General features: G+C 39.7%; 1 long non-coding RNA gene across 1 annotated transcript; it reads right to left on the bottom strand.

The window, feature by feature from the left end:
- Nucleotides 1–1,802: 1,802 nt before the first annotated feature.
- LOC105470640 (uncharacterized) lies at nt 1,803–4,629 on the bottom strand. Its single transcript, XR_980648.2, has 2 exons — nt 4,491–4,629; nt 1,803–1,980 (listed from the first exon to the last, which is right to left on the bottom strand). It is a non-coding gene; the product is annotated as an uncharacterized lncRNA (long non-coding RNA).
- Between the last annotated feature and the right edge of the window lie 363 nt (nt 4,630–4,992).

The raw sequence follows: 4,992 nt of genomic DNA, 5'->3' as shown, positions 1-4,992 counted from the left end.
TCAATGAATATTTCATGTACTGGAATTCTCACAATGATGCGATGAGATATCGGGAGTGTCTTTAGAAGTCTCCAACTATAAGCCACACCAGACCCAATTTACAATGAATGCATAAATTTATTTTTCAAACAATGAATCCCAAGCTTGTCTGGCTCAGAGGCTCAGTGGTGGCTCTCAAGAAGCCAGCTCCTTTCTGACTTTCTGCTGTGTCATCCTTGGCATGCCATCTCACTTCCCTCATGGTCACACAATGGCTATAGTAGCTCTTGAACAAACATCATTGTTCAGAAGCAGAAAGGCCTGTTTCTCCCTTGCATCTCTCTTTCTCTTTTTTAAGAGCTAAGAAACATTTCCAAGAAGGTCTGCCAGTGGATTTTCACTGTATCTCATTTAACAGAGTTGAGTCATAGACTACTTCTCAAGCCAATCAAGGAAGGGGGATAAAATTGCCATGATTGGTTCAAATGAACTAATGCTTATTCTTGAAGTTCTGGCTGGGGTCACTTTCTTAGAACACAAAAGATGAAGATTAGAGCCCTGGTGGCAGGAAAGTCTGTGTGAGCACATTCGTGTGTGTGGATCTGCAAGTATGTGTGTGCGTATGTGTTTGTGAGTATGTATGCAGGTATGTGTAGAAGGGAAGCGTTTGAGTCAGGAAACAGCTGTATTGCATCTATACATTTTATATGTGAAAGGATCTCCTCTCCCCAAAAAGTTTGCAGAGTCAGAAACTTAGGTTAAATGATTTAGGCACAGACTAGCTAACTGTGTGATTAGTGCCTTAACTTGCACTAATGTTGCCGTGAAACTTGTAAAATGAGGTTATTAATATACCCACTCTCTCAGATTTGTGTGTGATTTAAATGTAAAGTGTTTGTCCCCATGTCTGTCACTTATTAAGTGTCCAATAAATGAAGATGGGGAGATGATAATTATCCCTATTACATTCTATCTTGAGTTTTATAATAGTAACGCACACCTATAGTGTACTTTCGACTTTGCTTCAATGGTATGAATAGTAAATTAGGATTCTTTAGCAACTTTCTCAGAGTCACCCAATGTGCAGGAATTCTCTTTTAATGCAAAAAGCACATCTGCAGAGTTAACTTCTTGGACATGGTGGCATTTCTTCCCCCATTTAAGGCCTTTCATAGAACTTTTCCAAATCTCCAATATAAGTTCAACACAAATACTCTTGCACCAATATCAGGATCGTTTTTTACTTTTATATGTACTATTTCTCCCTTGACAGTCTCATCTCCCAAATCGAGTGCCATGGGCAATTGTTTGTTTACGACACCTCTACATCTTCCTTTCTCTTGCACTTCTTGCCCCAGCAAGATCATAAAATATTTGACTGTGGTGGGTGGTTAAAGTGCTTTAAAAAGTAGTTCATGAAGTTTAATTAAAGGCATTGGGAAACTTTTATCTGCTTGATATTTGTCTGGGATAATGGAGAGATTATATATGAATGACTGCTGAGCATTACAAAAATATATAGTAAGGAAAAAAAAGCAAAAACGCTCTGTCAGCCATAAAGTAAGCAGTCGGTAGGGACTTGCGTGAGATGCTAAAAATAATGTCCCATTAGGACTTGCATGAGATGCTAAAAATAATGTCCCATTAGTGAACCAACACTTTCAGAAAGTCAAAATGGGATGGGGGCACTTAAGGGAAGGCAGTTATGACTGAAGGGAAGCTGAGATTGGATAAGGAGGCCAGCAGAAAATCTATACAAAGGAACCATGCTTTTTGGTCAGAACTTTCTCAGTGTACATGACAAAAACCCAACTCAAAGAGAATTGAGCAAAGAAAATATATTGGCTCTTGTCTAGATGATTGGGTCCAGGGATCTAAATAAGCATGCTGTCAGGTCCCTGTTCTTCTTTCTCCCTTTTCTCATGGTCACTTTATTCTCAGGCAGGGTTTTCTCAAGTTGGTAGTTGACTCTCCTCTCCTTCATCTGATTCCTTCAGCAGCCTGAGGGGGAAAAAGTGAGGTTCTTTTATTTCCCTCAATTAATGTATTTAATGTTTGCCAATTACAACAGCTTAAAATCAGTATATATCTAGCAATAAATCTAATAAAACATGTAAGACCTCTTCATGGAAAATGGCATATTATTATTGAAATAGATTAAAATCTAAATAAATCAAGGGCTAGACCACATTCATGGATTGGAAGACTTAAGACTTGAAAAGATGTCAGTTCTCTCCAAAGTAATCTTCAGATTCAATGCAATTCTTTTCAAAGTACTAGCATTATTTATTTACTTATTTTAGAAACTGACAGGCTGATTTCCAAACTGCATGGAAATACGAAGGGGCAATCTTGAAGAAGAAAAAGCTGGAAAATGTACATCAGAAGAATCAAGACTTACTGTAAATCTATAGTACTAGGATAGTGTGGAATTATTTTATGTTGAGTTTTACTTGTTTGTATGGTTCTAAAGGCTGGGCCCTCCTAGACAGAGAGTGTGGAAAGTATTTGAGGTCCCAGTGCACATCCACCAGTGTGGGTTGGGGGTGTCATCTTTGTATGTGAAGAATTGGACATGGACCTATTCTTTCTGGTAAGCCAGAGAGTTGCTTTGTTCTGTAAACCAGATGTTTTGTCTTGCTGGTTGGTTATAGCAGGAAGTCATCTGATAGTCTAGCTGGCAGTGACATGGATACAGCACTGTACCCAATGAGAAACTTTAAAGTTGCCATAGAGTGTTGACCCTGGAGGCTGCATTTGCTCTCAATTTTGTGTGTTGGCATTGCGTAAACTAGGCAATGTGTTTATGCTTACCAATTTCCTTGTTCAAATCGCTTTTCATTATAACAAAAGAATAAATCTTAGGTATTGAAAATTTAGAAACTGCAGATAGGGAAAAAGGACATAAAAAGCAGTTAATCCCAACACTCAGAAATCAGAGCTAACTTACCCAATAGGCATGGAAAACACAGTGCCCAAGGCTTACAGAATGTTTTTTTTTCCTTTTCTTTTATTAAAAAACTTTTACTTTAGGTTCAAGGGTACACGTGCAGATTTGTTATTATAGGTAAGCTCCTGTCATGTGGGTTTGGTGTACAGACCATTTCATCACCCAGGTACTAAGCATAGTATCTGATACTTCTTTTTTCTGATCCTTGAGAGAGAGATTCTCTGTCTTAGTTCAGCTGCTGTAATAGAATACCATAGAATGGGTGACTTCAATGACATATGTTTATTTCTCAGAGTTCTGGAAGCTGGGAAGTCTAAGATCAAGATACTGGTTATTTGTTTCCTGGTGAGGGTCTTCCTCTTGGTTGGCAAATGATTTGTTGCTATATCTTCTCATGGCAGACAGAGAAAAAGCTCTGGCCTCTTCTAGTTAAGGGCACTTATCCCACCATGGGGCTCTACCCTTAAAACCTCATGGAAACGTAAGGGCCCACCTCCAAATGTCATCACACTGGAGATTAGGAATTCAACATATACATTTTGGATGAGTACAAACATGTAGTTCATAACACTGTCTCACTCAGATAGTTCCATAACCTTCTAGGGACTGTGTCTCTGGCTGTGAGGCTATGGCCAGGTGAGAGAGAGGAGAGAAGAGGAAGTAGAAGACGATAGGTTCTCAAGTCTTCAGCCAGGCTTGGGACTAAGGTCTGAGCCTTGTGGAATGAGAGAGCTAAAAGTTAAAGTTGCCAGGGCTGCTTTCCCTAGGAGCCTGGCTGATGCTTGGCATAGACAGTACTTCTCAGGCCCTGGTGACAGAGGGATTCATAGACTTGTGATGAGAAGGTTCTCCCATTTCTCATTTCTGTGAAGAGTCCAGTGAGACTCTGCCCTAGGGATGACTGTAGGAAGCCAGCCTGGTTTACTGCTTTGGGCGCTCTGCAGCTGTGCAGCTCCAAGAGATGTCATAGTTAGCACACAATAGCATTCTCAGGGAGGAAGTTCTCCTTCAAGTGACTATGGCTTAGAGACTGCAGGAGTTTTCTGTGTTACATAAGTCACCACACCCTTAGCAGTTTAACAAAACACTTATTTACTATCTCACAATTCTGCAGATGAGAAGTCCAGGAGGGTATAGAAGAGCAATAACCCCCATAGGTGGTTAGTGGGAATGGACCCCTGTAACAAAAGATAGATTAGCAAGAGAAAAACAAACAGAAGTTTATGAACATGTCTATTTCACCTATATATGGGAGACACCAAGGAAATGCATAGTTCTCTAAGAGGTGGCCTTTAATTTTTAATTTATTCAGCATCTTCAATGAAAAAATAGTAACTTTGTAGAGAAATAAGACAAAATAATTTTGAGTCTCTAGTGGTAGCAACTTGGAAGAAGGCAGATAAATGGCAGATAAAGGCAAGTTAGTAAAGCGTATTAGTGTAGTTTTCTCTGAAAAGTCTACAGACCAATAAGGGTCCAAAGTTTTTCTCTTCTTGTGGCCTTGTCTGTCTTTGAGACCCCTACTGCCACCATCTGTAAAAACTCTGTTTCTAAGGCTTACCTGATTAAGTCAGGCCCATCTGGATCACCTCCCAATGTTGAAGTCAACCATGCCATATGTATAATGTAGCCTCATCACAGGGAAAGACACTATATTCAGCCAAGAGATCATGCAGGTCTTGCGGACCAGGGAATTGAGAAATCTTTAGAACTCTGTCAACCTCCGTGACACTGATAAAGAGACTGATATAGAAGAAACTTAGAGGATAAACTCCAAGCTTAGATGAAACGCTTCTAAGGGCTCCCTAGTATTTGTGAACACATGAGAAACAGCAGAGGTGGAAGTCCACCAAGGTCCTTATTCTACTTTAATGTGGGTAGCTAATGTTAGTGACAAGTGGCATAGCATTGTGCCAGTTGCTGTGGAAACCAGAGATTCTGGAAACAGATTGCTTAAGTTCGAAACCTAGTTCTATCATTAACTAACCTGTCAAATTGGGTCTGTTACTAACTTTTGTGCCTCATGTAAAGATTCCCCAAGATCAGATATTTGAAAGGACTCA

The sequence above is a fragment of the Macaca nemestrina genome, chromosome 15, assembly GCF_043159975.1.
Source record: "Macaca nemestrina isolate mMacNem1 chromosome 15, mMacNem.hap1, whole genome shotgun sequence".
Lineage (NCBI taxonomy): Eukaryota > Metazoa > Chordata > Mammalia > Primates > Cercopithecidae > Macaca > Macaca nemestrina.
Note: the sequence above shows the minus strand (reverse complement) of the source record. Positions and strands in the feature narration are given on the sequence as shown.